At 41.5% G+C, this 17553-nt stretch overlaps 1 non-coding gene across 1 annotated transcript; it reads left to right on the top strand.

Annotated features, from left to right (window-relative positions):
• The first annotated feature begins 16537 nt into the window (after positions 1-16537).
• Positions 16538-16645, top strand: LOC130963959 (small nucleolar RNA R71). Its single transcript, XR_009080074.1, has one exon. It is a non-coding gene; the product is annotated as a small nucleolar RNA R71 (small nucleolar RNA).
• The last annotated feature ends 908 nt before the right edge of the window (positions 16646-17553 follow it).

Raw genomic sequence — 17553 nt, 5'->3', positions numbered from 1 at the left:
ATGGTGCCAAAAACTTGGTAGCGTTCTTGATGAGCGGATAATTTGTATGCTTTTTGGCATTGTTTTTAGTATGTTTTTAGTAGTTTTAGTTGAGTTCTTAGTATATTTTTATTAGTTTTTAGTTAAAATTCACTTTTCTGGACTTTACTATGAGTTTGTGTATTTTTCTGTGATTTCAGGTATTTTCTGGCTGAGATTGAGGGACCTGAGCAAAAATCTGATCCAGAGACTGAAAAGGACTGCAGATGCTGTTGGATTCTGACCTCCCTGCACTCGAAGTGGATTTTCTGGAGCTACAGAAGCCCAATTGGCGCGATCTCAACGGCGTTGGAAAGTAGACATCCTGGGCTTTCCAGCAATATATGATAGTCCATACTTTGCCCAAGATTTGATGGCCCAAACCGGCGTTCAAAGTCACCTACAGAAATTCCAGCGTTAAACGCCGGAACTGGCACCTAAATGGGAGTTAAACGCCCAAACTGGCACCAAAGCTGGCGTTTAACTCCAAAGACAAGTCTCTACACGAAAATGCTTCATTTCTCAGCCCAAGCACACACCAAGTGGGCCCGGAAGTGGATTTTTATGTCATTTACTCATCTCTGTACACCCTAGGCTACTAGTTTTCTATAAGTAGGACCTTTTACTATTGTATGGGAGAGCTGGATAGAGAGTCTTTTGATCATGTTTTGATGATTGAACTCACTTTGGGAGGCTGGCCATTCGGCCATGCCTAGACCTTGTTCTTATGTATTTTCAACGGTGGAGTTTCTACACACCATAGATTAAGGTGTGGAGCTCTGCTGTACCTCGAGTATTAATGCAATTACTATTGTTCTTCTATTCAATTCCGCTTGTTCTTTTACCAAGATATCACTTGTTCTTCAACTTGATGAAGGTGATGATTGACACTCATCATCATTCTCACCTATGAACAAGGTGACTGACAACCATTCTTGTTCTACAAGCATTCGAGGCTTGGTGAATATCTCTTGGATTCTTTAACCGGAGTCTTCGTGGTATAGGCAAGAACTGATGGCGGCATTCAAGAGAATCTGGAAGGTCTAACCTTGTCTGTGGTATTCTGAGTAGGATTCAATGATTGAATGACTGTGACGTGCTTCAAACCTGTAACCTGCTGGGCGTTAGTGACAGACGCAAAAGAATCACTGCATTCTATTCCGGTAGGGGAGGGAACCACACCGGTGATTGGCAGTACTGTGACAGAGTGCGTGCATTAGCTTTCACTGCGAGGATGGGAGGTAGCCATTGACAACGGTGAAACCCTACACAAGCTTGCCATGGAAAGGAGTAAGAAGGATTGGATGAAGACAGTAAGAAGGCAGAGAGACGGAAGGGAAGGCATCTTCATACACTTGTCTGAAGCTCTTACACCAATGATATACATAAGTATTCCTATCCTTATCTTTTATGTTATTTTCGTTCATCACCATTATACATTTGAGTCTGCCTGACTGAGATTTACAAGATGACCATAGCTTGCTTCATACCACCAATCTCCGTGGGATCGACCCTTACTCGCGTAAGGTTTATTACTTGGACGACCCAGTGCACTTGCTGGTTAGTTGTGCGAAGTTGTGTTTATGCCATGGTATTGAGCACCAAGTCTTTGGAGCCATTACTAGGGATTGTTTATGTTTTGAAAAGTATTGATCACAATTTCGTGCACCAAGTTTTTGGCGCCGTTGCCGGGGATTGTTCTTGTGTATGGACAACTGACGGTTCATCTTGTTGCTTAGATTAGGCATTTATTTTTTCAAAATTCTTGAAGATGAATTCTAGAGTTTCATGATGATTTGCTGAAATCTGGCTGGCTGTAAAGCCATGTCTAATTTCATTGGACCGAGGTTTCAACTTATCATCACAAGAGCTTGTTGATCTTGCTTTTGGAGCAGTGATCTGCTAAGGCTTGGCTGGCCTTTGGCCATGTCTAGTGTTTTGGACCGAAGCTTTCTTTGGAAGCTTGGCTGGCTGTGAAGCCATGTCTAATTCCTGGACCGGAGTCTTAGACTAGCACTGCACTGATTCCTGGAATTCTCATTAAGAATTTTGATGTTTTCACTTGATTTTCAAAAATCACAAAAAAAATTAGAAAATCATAAAAACCAAAAATATTTCTTGCTTGAGTCTAGTGTCTCATCTTAAGTTTAGTGTCAATTGCATGCATTCATGTGTCTTTAGGGTCTTCAAGTAATTCTTGATGATTTTTTACTCTGATCTTTGAATTCTTTTGACTTGAGTGTTTATGTGTCTCATATAGTGTCAATAGTATACAAACTGCTAAGTTTGGTGTCTTGCATGCATTGTTATTTGATTCTTGTTGCATTTTGATTATTAAAAATCCAAAAATATTTTTTACTTTGTGTCTTCTCAAGTCAATAATATAGAGAATTGAAGATACAGAACATACTGCAGAGGAATTATACAGAAAAAGCTGGGCATCCGAAAATGCCCAGTGAAGAAGGCAGACTGGCGTTTAAACGCCAGCCAGGGTACCTGGTTGGGCGTTTAACCCCAAAAAGGGTGCATTTTGGGCGTTAAACGCCAGAATGGATACCATTTTGGGCGTTTAACGCCAGGATGGTGCTAGGGGGAAGATTTTGTTTTCAAATCAATTTTTTTTTCAAGTTTTCAAAGTTTTTCAAAATTAAATCTTTTTCAAATCATATCTTTTCAATCAAATGTTTTCAAAATTAATTTCTTTCCTTTTTCAAAGATACTTACTAACAATTAATGATTTGATTGAACATTTTTTGCCTTTTCTGTTAAGGAAGGTTTTATGTTTGAATCATATCTTTTCTTGTTAGGCAAGTCAATTATTTTTAAAATCAAATCTTTTTTTTTTTAAATTGTTTTCAAATCATATCTTTTAAAATTGTTTTCAAATCAAATCTTTTTAAAACCATAACTTTTCAATCATATCTTCTTAACCACATCTTTTTCAAAATAGTTTTCAATCACATCTTTTTGATTTCTAATTTAAAAATCTTTTTCAAAAATCACTTGATTCCTTTTTCACTTTGAATTTTCGAAAATTATCAATCAAATTTTCAAAATGTTTTCAAAATCTTTTTAATTGAATTTTCGAAAATTCTCTTCCCTCCTTCTCACATCCTTCTATTTATGGAGTACTACTCCTTCTTAATGCACAATTCGAACTCTCTCTAATAAAGTTCGAATTCTTCTCCTCCTTCTTCTTTCTATTTCTCTTTTCCTCTGACACCTTAAGGGATCTCTATACTGTGACATAGAGGATTCCACACTTTCTTGTTCTCTTCTCCTTCATATGAGCAGGAGCAAGGATAAAGGCATTCTTGTTGAAGCTGACCCTGAACCCGAAAGGACCTTGAAGAGAAAGCTAAGAGAAGCCAAAGCACAACTCTCTTTAGAGGACCTGACCGAATTCTTCAAAGAAGAAGAAGACATGGCAGCCGAAAATAACAACAATGCAAACAATGCAAGGAAGGTGCTGGGTGACTTTACTGCACCTACTCCCGACTTCTATGGGAGAAGCATCTCTATCCCTGCCATTGGAGCAAACAACTTTGAGCTTAAACCTCAATTAGTTTCTCTAATGCAACAGAATTGCAAGTTCCATGGACTTCCAATGGAAGATCCTCATCAGTTCTTAGCTGAATTCTTGCAATCTGTGACACAGTCAAGACTAATGGGGTAGACCCTGAGGTCTATAGACTGATGCTATTCCCTTTTGCTGTAAGAGACAGAGCTAGAATATGGTTGGACTCTCAACCTAAAGAAAGCCTGGACTCTTGGGAAAAGCTGGTCAATGCCTTCTTGGCAAGTTCTTTCCACCACAAAGATGGAGTAAGCTTAGAGTGGAAGTCCAACCTTCAGACAGAAGGATGGTGAATCCTCTATGAAGCTTGGAAAGATACAAACAATTGATCAGAAGATGTCCTTTGACATGCTTTCTGAATGGAGCATCATAGGTATTTCTATGATGGTCTCTCTGAACTGTCCAAGATGTCTTTGGATAGCTCTGTTGGAGGATCTCTTCATCTGAAGAAGACGCCTACAGAGGCTCAAGAGCTAATTGAGATGGTTGCAAATAACCAATTCATGTACACTTCTGAAAGGAATCCTGTGAACAATGGGACAAGTCAGAAGAAAGGAGTTCTTGAGATTGATGCTCTGAATGCCATATTGGCTCAGAATAAAATATTGACTCAACAAGTCAATTTGATTTCTCAAAGTCTGTCTGGAATGCAAAATGCACCAAGCAGTACTAAGGAGGCTTCATCTGAGGAAGAAGCTTATGATCCTGAGAACCCTTCAATGGAAGAGGTGAATTACCTAGGAGAACCCTATGGTAACACCTATAATTCTTCATGGAGAAATCACCCAAATCTCTCATGGAAGAATCAAGAGAGACCTCAACAAGGTTTCAATAATGGTGGAAGAAACAGGTTTAACAATGGCAAACCTTTTCCATCATCTTCTCAGCAACAGACAGAGAATCCTACGCAGAACCCCTCTGACTTAGCAACCATGGTCTCTGATCTAATTAAAACCACTCAAAGTTTCATGAATGAAACAAGGTCCTCCATTAGAAATTTGGAAGGTCAAGTGGGACAGCTGAGCAAGAAAGTTACTGAACTCCCTCCAAGTACTCTCCCAAGCAACACAGAAGAAAATCCAAAAAGAGAGTGCAAAGCCATCAATATGGCCGAATTTGGAGAGGAAGGGGAGGAAGTGAACGCCACTGAGGAAGACCTCAGTGGGCGTGCACTAGCCTCCAATGAGTTCCCCAATGAGGAACCATGGGAATCTGAGACTCAACATGAGACCATAGAGATTCCATTGGACTTACTTCTGCCTTTCATGAGCTCTGATGAGTATTCTTCCTCTGAAGAGGACGAGTATGTCACTGAAGAGCAAGTTGCTAAATACCTTGGAGCAATCATGAAGCTAAATGACAAGTTATTTGGAAATGAGACTTGGGAGAATGAACCTCCTTTGCTCACCAAAGAACTGGATGACTTGTCTAGGCAGAAATTACCTCAAAAGAGACAAGACCCTGGGAAGTTTTCCATACCTTGTACCATAGGCACCATGACCTTCAAGAAGGCTATGTGTGACTTAGGGTCAAGTGTAAACCTCATGCCTCTCTCAGTAATGGAGAAGCTAGGGATCTTTGAGGTACAAGCTGCAAAAATCTCATTAGAGATGGCAGACAACTCAAGAAAACAAGCTCATGGACTTGTAGAGAATGTTTTGGTAAAAGTTGAAGACCATTACATCCCTACTGATTTCATAGTCCTAGAGACTGGGAGGAGCATGGATGAATCCATCATCCTTGGCAGACCCTTCCTAGCCCAGCAAAGCTGTGATTGATGTTGATAGGGTGAACTGATCATTCAAGTGAATGAAGAATCCTTTGTGTTTAAGGCTCAAGGATATCCCTCTGTCACCATAGAGATGAAGCATGAAGAGCTTCTCTCAAATCAGAGTCAAGAAGAGCCCCACAGTCAAACTCTAAGTTTGGTGTTGGGAGGCCACAACCAAACTCTAAGTTTGGTGTTGAACCCCCACATTCAAACTCTAAGTTTGGTGTTGGGAGGTTCCAACATTGCTCTGAATATCTGTGAGGCTCCATGAGAGCCCTCTGTCAAGCTACTGACATTAAAGAAGCGCTTGTTGGGAGGCAACCCAATGATTATATTTATATAGTTTCTTTTGTTATTTTATGTTCTTTGTAGTTGATGATCATAGAAGTCACAAAATCCATTGAAAAAGCAAAAACAAATGAAAAACAGGAAGAAAAACAGCACACCCTGGAGGAAGAAGCTGCTGGCGTTCAAACGCCAGTAGCCTAGCAGTTGGGCGTTTAACGCCCAGTCTGGCACCATTCTGGGCGTTTAACGCCAGAAAGGGGCACCAGACTGGCGTTAAACGCCAGAAAAGGGCAAGAACCTGGCGTTAAACGCCAGGATGGGCACCAGCCGGCGTTTAACGCCAGAAATGGCTCAAAACGTGATTTTGAGCAACATTTGGTGCAGGGATGACTTTTCCTTGACACCACAGGATCTGTGGACCCCACAGGATCCCCCCAACCCCACCACCACTCTCTCTCTTCCCCCATTCACCAATCACCTCAACCCCTCTTCCCCAAAAGCCCTTCACCTATCAAATCCCATCTTCTCTTCACCACTCACATCCATCCTTCATAAAACCCCACCAACCTCACCCTTCAAATTCAAACCACTTTCCCTCCCAAACCCACCAATATGGCCGAACCCCATCTCCCCTCTCTCCTATAAATACCCTTCTTCACTCCTTCATTTTCACACAACCAAAACACCACTTCTCCCCCTTCTTTGGCCGAATACCACCATCTCCCTCTTCCTCATTTCTTCTTCTTCTACTCTCTTCTTTCTTCTTTTGCTCGAGGACGAGCAAACATTTTAAGTTTGGTGTGATAAAAGCATTGCTTTTTCATAACCATTATGGCATCCAAGGCCGGAGAAACCTCTAGAAAGAGGAAAGGGAAGGCAAAAGCTTCCACCTCCGAGTCATGGGAGATGGATAGGTTCATCTCAAGGGTGCATCAAGACCACTTCTATGAAGTTGTGGCCTTGAAGAAGGTGATCCCCGAGGTCCCCTTTTCACTCAAAAAGGGTGAATATCCGGAGATCCGCCATGAGATCCAAAGAAGAGGTTGGGAGTACTTACCAACCCCATTCAACAAGTTGGAATCTTGATGGTTCAAGAGTTCTATGCCAATGCATGGATCACCAAGAGCCATGATCAAAGTATGAACCCGAATCCAAAGAATTATCTTACTATGGTTCGGGGGAATACTTGGATTTTAGTCCGGAAAGTGTGGGGTGGCGTTCAACTTGCCTATGATGCAAGGAGATGAACATCCTTACACAAGAAGGGTCAACTTTGATCAAAGGTTGGACCAAGTCCTCACAGTCATATGTGAAGAGGGCGCACAATGGAAGAGAGATTCAAGAGGCAAGCCGGTTCAACTGAGAAGGCATGACCTCAAACCCGTGGCTAGAGGATGGTTGGAGTTTATCCAACGCTCAATCATTCCCACTAGCAACCGGTCTGAAGTTACTTTAGACCGGGTCATGATCCATAGCATCATGATTGGAGAAGAAGTGGAAGTTCATGAGTTATAGCCCAAGAACTCTACAAGGTGGCGGATAAGTCCTCTACCTTAGCAAGGTTAGCCTTCCCTCACCTCATTTGTCACCTCTGTTATTCAGTTGGAGTTGACATAGAGGGAGACATCACCATTGATGAGGATAAGCCCATTACCAAGAAAAGGATGGGCACACAAGAGACCCCTCTCATCATGAGATCCCTGAGATACCTCAAGGGATGCACTTTCCTCCACAAGACTATTGGGAGCAACTAAACACCTCCCTAGGAGAATTGAGTTCCAAACATGGGACAACTAAGGGTGGAGCATCAAGAACACGTTCTCCTCCATGAAATTAGAGAAGATCAAAGAATCATGAGAGAGGAGCAACAAAGGCAAGGAAGAGACATTGAGGAGCTCAAGCACTCCATAGACCTTCAAGAGGAAGGAAGAGCCGCCATCACTAAGGTGGACCTGTGTTCTTTATTCTTCTGTTTTTCAAATTTTAGTGCTTATGTTATCCATGTTGTGTCTTATGAATTAGTGTCTTATGTTTATGCCTTAAAGCTATGAATGTCCTATGAATCCATCACCTTCTTAAAATAAAAACATGCTTAATTGAAAAGGAAAGAATTGCATGAATTTTGAATTTTATAACAGTTTAATTATTTTGATGTGGTGGCAACACTTTTGTTCTCTGAATGTATGCTTGAACAGTGCATATGGCTTTTGAATTTGTGGTTCATGAATATTGGCTCTTGAAAGAATGGTGAAAAAGGAGACATGTTACTGAGGATCTGAAAAATCATAAAAATGATTCTTGAAGCAAGAAAAAGCAGTGAATACAAAAAAAAAAAGAGAAGAAAAACGAAAAAAAAAGGGGAGAAAAAGAAAACGAAAAAAAAAATATATAGAAAAAGAAAGAAAAAGAAAAAAAAAAAGAGTTGTGATCCAAGGCAATAAGAGTGTGCTTAAGAACCCTGGACACCTCTAGTTGGGGACTTTAGCAAAGCTAAGTCACAATCTGAAAAGGTTCACCCAATTATGTGTCTGTGGCATGTATGTATCCGGTGGTAATACTGGAAGACAGAGTGCTTTGGGCCACAGCCAAGACTCAATAAAGTAGCTGTGTTCAAGAATCATCATACTTAACTAGGAGAATCAATAACACTATCTGGATTCTGAGTTCCTAAAGAAGCCAATCATTCTGAGTCCCAAAGGATAAAGTGAGATGCCAAAACTATTCAGAGGCAAAAAGCTAAAAGCCCCGCTCATCTAATTAATACTGATCTTCATAGATGTTTTTGAAGTTCATTGCATATTCTCTTCTTTTTATCTTATTTGATCTTCAGTTGCTTGGGGACAAGCAACAATGTAAGTTTGGTGTTGTGATGAGCGGATAATTTGTATGCTTTTTGGCATTGTTTTTAGTATGTTTTTAGTAGTTTTAGTTGAGTTCTTAGTATATTTTTATTAGTTTTTAGTTAAAATTCACTTTTCTGGACTTTACTATGAGTTTGTGTGTTTTTCTGTGATTTCAGGTATTTTCTGGCTGAAATTGAGGGACCTGAGCAAAAATCTGATCCAGAGATTGAAAAGGACTGCAGATGCTGTTGGATTCTGACCTCCCTGCACTCGAAGTGGATTTTCTGGAGCTACAGAAGCCCAATTGGCGCGCTCTCAACGGCGTTCGAAAGTAGACATCCTGGGCTTTCCAGCAATATATGATAGTCCATACTTTGCCCAAGATTTGATGGCCCAAACCGGCGTTTAAAGTCACCTACAGAAATTCCAGCGTTAAACGCCGGAACTGGCACCTAAATGGGAGTTAAACGCCCAAACTGGCACCAAAGCTGGCGTTTAACTCCAAAGACAAGTCTCTACACGAAAATGCTTCATTGCTCAGCCCAAGCACACACCAAGTGGGCCCGGAAGTGGATTTTTATGTCATTTACTCATCTCTGTACACCCTAGGCTACTAGTTTTCTATAAGTAGGACCTTTTACTATTGTATGGGAGAGCTGGATAGAGAGTCTTTTGATCATGTTTTGATGATTGAACTCACTTTGGGAGGCTGGCCATTCGGCCATGCCTAGACCTTGTTCTTATGTATTTTCAACGGTGGAGTTTCTACACACCATAGATTAAGGTGTGGAGCTCTGCTGTACCTCGAGTATTAATGCAATTACTATTGTTCTTCTATTCAATTCCGCTTGTTCTTTTACCAAGATATCACTTGTTCTTCAACTTGATGAAGGTGATGATTGACACTCATCATCATTCTCACCTATGAACAAGGTGACTGACAACCATTCTTGTTCTACAAGCATTCGAGGCTTGGTGAATATCTCTTGGATTCTTTAACCGGAGTCTTCGTGGTATAGGCAAGAACTGATGGCGGCATTCAAGAGAATCTGGAAGGTCTAACCTTGTCTGTGGTATTCTGAGTAGGATTCAATGATTGAATGACTGTGACGTGCTTCAAACCTGTAACCTGCTGGGCGTTAGTGACAGACGCAAAAGAATCACTGCATTCTATTCCGGTAGGGGAGGGAACCACACCGGTGATTGGCAGTACTGTGACAGAGTGCGTGCATTAGCTTTCACTGCGAGGATGGGAGGTAGCCATTGACAACGGTGAAACCCTACACAAGCTTGCCATGGAAAGGAGTAAGAAGGATTGGATGAAGACAGTAAGAAGGCAGAGACGGAAGGGAAGGCATCTTCATACACTTGTCTGAAGCTCTTACACCAATGATATACATAAGTATTCCTATCCTTATCTTTTATGTTATTTTCGTTCATCACCATTATACATTTGAGTCTGCCTGACTGAGATTTACAAGATGACCATAGCTTGCTTCATACCACCAATCTCCGTGGGATCGACCCTTACTCGCGTAAGGTTTATTACTTGGACGACCCAGTGCACTTGCTGGTTAGTTGTGCGAAGTTGTGTTTATGCCATGGTATTGAGCACCAAGTCTTTGGAGCCATTACTAGGGATTGTTTATGTTTTGAAAAGTATTGATCACAATTTCGTGCACCAGTTCTCAAACGTGAATCACACTTTGTCACAACTTCGCACAACTAACCAGCAAGTGCACTGGGTCGTCCAAGTAATAAACCTTACGTGAGTAAGGGTCGATCCCACGGAGATTGTTGGTATGAAGCAAGCTATGGTCATTGGTGCGCGAAATTGTGAACAATACTTTTTCACAACTCAAATAATCCCCGGTAATGGCTCCAAGAACTTGGTGGCTCAATACCATGGCATTACACAACTTCGCACAACTAACCAGCAAGTGCACTGGGTCGTCCAAGTAATAAACCTTACGTGAGTAAGGGTCGATCCCACGGAGATTGTTAGTATTGAAGCAAGCTATGGTCATCTTGTAAATCTTAGTCAGGCAAACTCAGATGTATATGGTGATGAACGAAAATAACATAAAAGATAAGGATAGAGATACTTATGTATATCATTGGTGTAAGAGCTTCAGACAAGTGTATGAAGATGCCTTCCCTTCCGTCTCTCTGCTTTCCTAATGCCTTCATCCAATCCTTTCTTACTCCTTTCCATGGCAAGCTCGTGTAAGGTTTCACTGTTGTCAGCAGCTACCTCCCATCCGTGCAGTGAAAGCTAATGCACACACTCTGTCACAGTGCTGCCAATCACCGGTTTGGTTCCCTCCCCTACCGGAATAGAATAACTCTTTTGCGTCTGTCACTAACGCCCAGTAGGTTACAGGTTTGAAGCACGTCACAGTCATTCAATCATTGAATCCTACTCAGAATACCACAGACAAGGTTAGACCTTCCGGATTCTCTTGAATGCTGCCATCAGTTCTTGCCTATACCACGAAGACTCTGATCTCACGGAATGGTTGGCTCGTTTGTCAGGCGAGCACTCGTTGTCAGGCGATCAACCATGCATCGTGCAATCAGGAATCCAAGAGATATTCACTAAGCCTCAGATGCTTGTAGAACAAGAATGGTTGTCAGTCACCTTGTTCATGGGTGAGAATGGTGATGGGCGTCAATCATCACCTTCATCATGTTGAAGAACAAGTGATATCTTGGATAAAGAACAAGCGGAATTGAATGGAAGAACAATAGTAATTGCATTAATACTCGAGGTACAGCAGAGCTCCACACCTTAATCTATGGTGTGTAGAAACTCCACCGTTGAAAATACATAAGCATAAGGTCTAGGCATGGCCGAATGGCCAGCCTTCCAATGATCTAAGATAGCATAAAACTCAAAGATAGCTACCAAGATGTCCCTAATACAATAGTAAAAGGTCCTACTTATAGAAAACTAGTACATAGATGAGTAAATGACATAAAAATCCACTTCCGGGCCCACTTGGTGTGTGCTTGGGCTGAGCAATGAAGCTTTTTTCGTGTAGAGACTCTCCTTGGAGTTAAACGCCAGCTTTAGTGCCAGTTTGGGCGTTTAACTCCCAATTAGGTGCCAGTTCCGGCGTTTAACGCTGGAATTTCTTGAGGTGACTTTGAACGCCGGTTTGGGCCATCAAATCTTGGGCAAAGTATGGACTATTATATATTGCTGGAAAGCCCAGGATATCTACTTTCTAACGCCGTTGAGAGCGCGCCAATTGGGCTTCTGTAGCTCCAGAAAATCTACTTCGAGTGCAGGGAGGTCAGAATCCAACAGCATCTGCAGTCCTTTTGAGTCTCTGGATCAGATTTTTGCTCAGGTCCCTCAATTTCAGCCAGAAAATACCTGAAATCACAGAAAAACACACAAACTCATAGTAAAGTCCAGAAAAGTGAAATTTAATTAAAAACTAATAAAAATATAATAAAAACTAACTAGATCATATCAAAAACATACTAAAAACAATGCCAAAAAGTATACAAATCATCCGCTCATCACAACACCAAACTTAAATTGTTGCTTGTCCCAAGCAACTGAAAATCAAATAAGATAAAAGGAAGAGAATATGCAATGAATTCCAAAAACATCTGTGAAGATCAGTATTAATTAGATGAGCGGGGCTTTTAACTTTTTGCCTCTGAACAGTTTTGGCATCTCAATCTATCCTTTGAAATTCAGAATGGTTGGCTTCTTTAGGAACTTAGAATCCAGATAGTGTTAATGATTCTCCTAGTAAAGTATGATGATTCCTGAACATAGCTATTTATTGAGTCTTGGCTGTGGCCCAAAGCACTCTGTCTTTCCAGTATTACCACCGGATACATACATGCCACAGACACATAATTGGGTGAACCTTTTCAGATTGTGACTTAGCTTTGCTAAAGTCCCCAACTAGAGGTGTCCAGGGTTCTTAAGCACACTCTTATTGCCTTGGATCACAACTCTTATTATTATTTTTTTCGGTTTTTTTTTCGGTTTTTTTTTTTTTTTGAATAGCAATGCTTTTCCTTGCTTCAAGAATCATTTTATTGATTTTTCAGATCCTCAATAACATGTCTCCTTTTTCATCATTCTTTCAAGAGCCAACATTCATGAACCACAAATTCAAAATACATATGCACTGTTTAAGCATACATTCAGAGAACAAAAATATTGCCACCACATCAAAATAATTAAACTATTATAAAATTCAAAATTCATGCAATTCTTCCTTTTTCATTAGGCACATTTTTTATTCAAGAAAGGTGATGGATTCATAGGACATTCATAACTTTAAGGCATAGACACTAAGACACTAATGATCATAAGACACAAGCATGGATAACATAAAGCACTAAAATTCGAAAAACAAAGGAATAAAGAACAAGGAAATCAAGGAACGGGTCCACCTCAGTGATGGCGGCTCTTCCTTGCTTTTGAAGGTCCTATGGAGTGCTTGAGCTCCTCAATGTCTCTTCCTTGCCTTTGTTGCTCCTCTCTCATGATTCTTTGTTCTTCTCTAATTTCATGGAGGAGAATGGAGTGTTCTTGGTGCTCCACCCTTAGTTGTCCCATATTGGAACTCAACTCTCCTAGGGAGGTGTTTATTGCCCCCAATAGTCTTGTGGAGGAAAATTCATCCCTTGAGGAATCTCAGGGATCTCATGATGAGTGGGATCTCTTGTGTACTCCATCCTTTTCTTAGTGATAGGCTTGTCCTCATCAATGGTGATGTCTCCCTCTATGTCAACTCCCACTGAATAACAGAGGTGACAAATGAGGTGAGGAAAGGCTAACCTTGCCAAGGTAGAGGTCTTGTCCGCCACCCTATAGAGTTCTTGGGCTATAACCTCATGAACCTCTATTTCTTCTCCAATCATGATGCTATGGATCATGATAGCCCGGTCTATGGTAACTTCGGACCGGTTGCTAGTGGGAATGATTGAGCGTTGTATGAACTCTAACCATCCTCTAGCCACGGGTTTGAGGTCATGCCTTCTCAATTGGACCGGCTTTCCTCTTGAATCTTGCTTCCATTGTGCGCCCTCTTCACATATGACTGTGAGGACTTGGTCCAACCTTTGATCAAAGTTGACCCTTCTAGTGTAAGGATGCTCATCTCCTTGCATCATAGGCAAGTTGAACGCCACCCTCACACTTTCCGGTCTAAAATCCAAGTATTTCCCCCGAACCATAGTAAGATAATTCTTTGGATCCGGGTTCACACTTTGGTCATGGTTCTTGGTGATCCATGCATTGGCATAGAACTCTTGAACCATCAAGATTCCGACTTGTTGAATGGGGTTGGTAAGTACTTCCCAACCTCTTCTTCGGATCTCATGGCGGATCTCCGGATATTCACCCTTTTTGAGTGAAAAGGGGACTTCGGGGATCACCTTCTTCAAGGCCACAACTTCATAGAAGTGGACTTGATGCACCCTTGAGAGGAATCTATCCATCTCCCATGACTCGGAGGTGGAAGCCTTTGCCTTTCCTTTCCTCTTTCTAGAGGTTTCTCCAGCCTTGGATGCCATAAATGGTTATGGAAAAACGAAAAAGCAACGCTTTCACCACACCAAACTTAAAATGTTTGCTCGTCCTCGAGCAAAAGAAGAAAGAAGAGAGTAGAAGTAGAAGAAATGAGGAAGAGGGAGATGGTGGTGTTTAGGTAGTGGGAAAATGAAGGGTAAAGAGGGTTTATATAGGAAAGAGGGGGATGAGGGTTCGGCCATTTGAGGGTGGGTTTGGGAGGGAAAGTGGTTTGAATTTGAAGGTGAGGTTGGTGGGGTTTTATGAAGGATGGATGTGAGTGGTGAAGAGAAAGATGGGATTTGATAGGTGAGGGTTTTTGGGGAAGAGGTGTTGAGGTGATTGGTGAATGGGGGAAGAAGAGAGAGAGTGATGGTAGGGTCCTGTGGGGTCCACAGATCCTGTAGTGTCAAGGAAAAGGCATCCTTGCACCAAATGGCATCAAATCCACGTTTTGAGCCTTTTCTGGCGTTAAACGCCGGCTGGTGCCCATTCCTGGCGTTTAACGCCAGGTTTTTGCCCTTTACTGGCGTTTAACGCCAGTCTGGTGCCCCTTTCTGGCGTTAAACGCCCAGAATGGTGCCAGACTGGGCGTTAAACGCCCAACTGCTAGGCTGACTGGCGTTTGAACGCCAGCAGCATCTTCCTCCAGGGTGTGCTGTTTTTCTTCCTGTTTTTCATTTTGTTTTTGCTTTTTTGATTGTTTTTGTGACTTCTTATGATCATCAACCTACAAAAAAGATAAAATAACAAAAGAAAATAATTAATTATAAAACATTGGGTTGCCTCCCAACAAGCGCTTCTTTACTGTCATTAGCTTGACAGAGGACTCTCATGGAGCCTCAGAGATGCTCAGAACCGTGTTGGAACTTCCCAACACCAAACTTAGAGTTTGATTGTGGCCTCCCAACACCAAACTTAGAGTCTGACTGTGGGGGCTCTGTTTGGCTCTGTTTTGAGAGAAGCTCTTCATGCTTCTTCTCCATGATGACAGAGGGATATCCTTGGGCCTTAAACACCAAGGATTCTTCATTCACTTGAATGATCAACTCTCCTCTATCAACATCAATCACAGCCTTTGCTGTGGCTAGGAAGGGTCTGCCAAGGATGATGGATTCATCTATGCACTTCCCAGTCTCTAGGACTATGAAGTCAGTAGGGATGTAATGGTCTTCAATCTTCACCAAAACATTCTCTACAAGTCCATGAGCTTGTTTTCTTGAATTGTCTGCCATCTCTAATGAGATTCTTGCAGCTTGTACCTCAAGGATCCCTAATTTCTCCATTACAGAGAGGGGCATAAGGTTTACACTTGACCCCAAGTCACACAAGGCCTTCTTGAAGGTCATGGTGCCTATGGTACAAGGTATAGAAAACTTCCCAGGATCTTGCCTCTTTTGAGGCAATTGCTGCCTAGACAAGTTATCCAGTTCTTTGGTGAGCAAAGGGGGTTCATCCTCCCAAGTCTCATTTCCAAATAACTTGTCATTTAGCTTCATGATTGCTCCAAGGTATTTAGCAACTTGCTCTTCAGTGACATACTCATCCTCTTCAGAGGAAGAATACTCATCAGAGCTCATGAAAGGCAGTAGTAAGTCCAAGGGAATCTCTATGGTCTCAGTTTGAGCCTCAGATTCCCAAGGTTCCTCATTGGGGAACTCATTGGAGGCCAGTGGACGTCCAGTGAGGCCTTCCTCAGTGGCGTTCACTGCCTCTTCTTCCTCCCAGAATTCGGCCATATTTATGGCTTTGCACTCTCCTTTTGGATTTTCTTCAGTGTTACTTGGGAGAGTGCTTGGGGGAAGTTCAGTAATTTTCTTGCTCAGCTGACCCACTTGTCCTTCCAAATTCCTAATGGAGGATCTAGTTTCAGTCATGAAACTTTGAGTGGTTTTGATTAGATCAGAGACCATGGTTGCTAAGTCAGAGGTATTCTGCTTAGAGCTCTCTGTCTGTTGCTGAGAAGATGATGGAAAAGGTTTACCATTGTTAAACCTGTTTCTTCCACCATTATTATTGAAACCTTGTTGAGGTCTCTCTTGATTCTTCCATGAGAGATTTGGGTGATTTCTCCATGAAGAATTATAGGTGTTACCATAGGGTTCTCCCAGGTAATTTACTTCTTCCATTGAAGGGTTCTCAGGATCATAAGCTTCTTCCTCAGATGAAGCATCCTTAGTACTGTTTGGTGCATTTTGCATTCCAGACAGACTTTGAGAAATCAGATTGACTTGTTGAGTCAATATTTTATTCTGAGCCAAAATGGCATTCAGAGTGTCAATTTCAAGAACTCCTTTCTTCTGACTAGTCCCATTGTTCACAGGATTCCTTTCAGAAGTGTACATGAATTGGTTATTTGCAACCATTTCAATCAGTTCTTGAGCTTCAGTAGGCGTCTTCTTCAGATGAAGAGATCCTCCAGCAGAGCTATCCAAAGACATCTTGGATAGTTCAGAGAGACCATCATAGAAAATACCTATGATGCTCCATTCAGAAAGCATGTCAGAGGGACATTTTCTGATTAACTGTTTGTATCTTTCCCAAGCTTCATAGAGGGATTCTCCATCCTTCTGTCTGAAGGTTTGGACTTCCACTCTAAGCTTACTCCATCTTTGTGGTGGAAAGAACTTTGCCAAGAAGGCATTGACTAGCTTTTCCCAAGAGTCCAGGCTTTCTTTAGGTTGAGAATCCAACCATATTCTAGCTCTGTCTCTTACAGCAAAAGGGAATAGCATCAGTCTATAGACCTCAGGGTTAACCCCATTAGTCTTGACTGTGTCACAGATTTGCAAGAATTCAGCTAAAAACTGATGAGGATCTTCCATTGGAAGTCCATGGAACTTGCAATTCTGTTGCATTAGAGAAACTAATTGAGGCTTAAGCTCAAAGTTGTTTGCTCCAATGGCAGGGATAGAGATGCTTCTCCCATAGAAATCAGGAGTAGGTGCAGTAAAGTCACCAAGCACCTTCCTTGCATTGTTGGCATTGTTGTTGTTTTCGGCTGCCATTTGTTCTTCTTCCTTGAAGAATTCGGTCAGGTGCTCTAAAGAGAGTTGTGCTTTGGCTTCTCTTAGCTTTCTCTTCAAGGTCCTTTCAGGTTCAGGATCAGCTTCAACAAGAATGCCTTTGTCTTTGCTCCTGCTCATAAGAAAGAGAAGGGAACAAGAAAATGTGGAATCCTCTATGTCACAGTATAGAGATTCCTTTAGGTGTCAGAGGAAAAGAAAAATAGAAGAAAGAAGAAGGAGAATTCGAACTTGATCAGATATAGTTCGAATTGTGCATTAAGAAGGAGTGATACTCCATAAATAGAAGGATGTGAAGAAGAAGGGGGGGATAATTTTCGAAAATTAATTATAAAATTTTGAAAACATTTTTGAAGAACACTAATTGATTTTCGAAAACAAAAGTGGGAAAGAAATCAAGTGATTTTCGAAAAAAAGATTTTGAAATTAGACATCAAAAAGATTTGATTGAAAACTATTTTGAAAAAGATGTGGTTAAGAAGATA

The sequence above is a fragment of the Arachis stenosperma genome, chromosome 2 (genome assembly GCF_014773155.1).
Source record: "Arachis stenosperma cultivar V10309 chromosome 2, arast.V10309.gnm1.PFL2, whole genome shotgun sequence".
Taxonomy (NCBI): domain Eukaryota; kingdom Viridiplantae; phylum Streptophyta; class Magnoliopsida; order Fabales; family Fabaceae; genus Arachis; species Arachis stenosperma.
This window is presented reverse-complemented; position numbering and strand designations above follow the sequence as displayed.